This window comes from Sinocyclocheilus anshuiensis, unplaced genomic scaffold (genome assembly GCF_001515605.1).
Source record: "Sinocyclocheilus anshuiensis isolate Anshui unplaced genomic scaffold, SAMN03320099.WGS_v1.1 C32181897, whole genome shotgun sequence".
Taxonomy (NCBI): Eukaryota; Metazoa; Chordata; class Actinopteri; order Cypriniformes; family Cyprinidae; genus Sinocyclocheilus; species Sinocyclocheilus anshuiensis.
In genome coordinates, this window is record NW_015612360.1 from 1 (window position 1) to 752 (window position 752).

Consider the following 752-nt stretch of genomic DNA (forward strand, 5'->3'; position numbering starts at 1 on the left):
CACCATCCCGCTGTTGGGCAGATCAATCCTAAAATAGCTGGCATCGGCCTGAATGAGAGAGACACACAGTGCTGGTAATGCTCTCTTGGATTCTGGAAAGGAAAAGGGGTTCTCTAATAGCATTCATGTATTTTTATGTGTCCAAATAAATTTTTGTGGCCCCTGTAAAGTACTGGTTTTGAGGAGTAGTCAGTCAGCTGCAGACAGACTACTGCTAAACCTTTCATTCAACCTTTCATCTGTAATTTTGTCCTTTATTGAATGCGTCACTCACTGTAGATTTGTCGGTCATGTAAGTGATCGTGTCTCCATCACCATCTCTAGCTTTTACTGTGAACACCATCGAGTTTACAGTCAGCAACTGAACAGAGTCAGGATTCAGATGTCAGGACGGTTATAATGATTCATGAAAATAATCACACATGTAAAATGATCAGGTTCATGAAAGGTTCATTTCAGACAGCAGTAAAAATGGACCAAAATGAGTTTACCTTACTTATATATCGTGGTTGAATTGTGTCTTCAAGGAAATATGGCATGTTGTCATTTTCATTCAATATTTCCACCATGATTCGGTATCGACTCTGAAATAACAAAATGTGGGTTAATTGCACTCCACTATCAAGTATCATTATTTTTGCAATGCGTTTTTATACCATACCCTAATTATATCATCTTCATAACATGTCAAAGCAGCTATCAGAACTGACCCCAGCACCTGTAAATTACCACAGGGAGAAAAAAAAATACAC

At 38.4% G+C, this 752-nt stretch overlaps 1 long non-coding RNA gene across 1 annotated transcript; it reads right to left on the reverse strand.

Annotated features, from left to right (window-relative positions):
• Nucleotides 1-720, reverse strand: LOC107682420 (uncharacterized). Its single transcript, XR_001633482.1, has 4 exons — nucleotides 662-720; nucleotides 497-584; nucleotides 275-361; nucleotides 1-48 (listed from the first exon to the last, which is right to left on the reverse strand). It is a non-coding gene; the product is annotated as an uncharacterized LOC107682420 (long non-coding RNA).
• Between the last annotated feature and the right edge of the window lie 32 nt (nucleotides 721-752).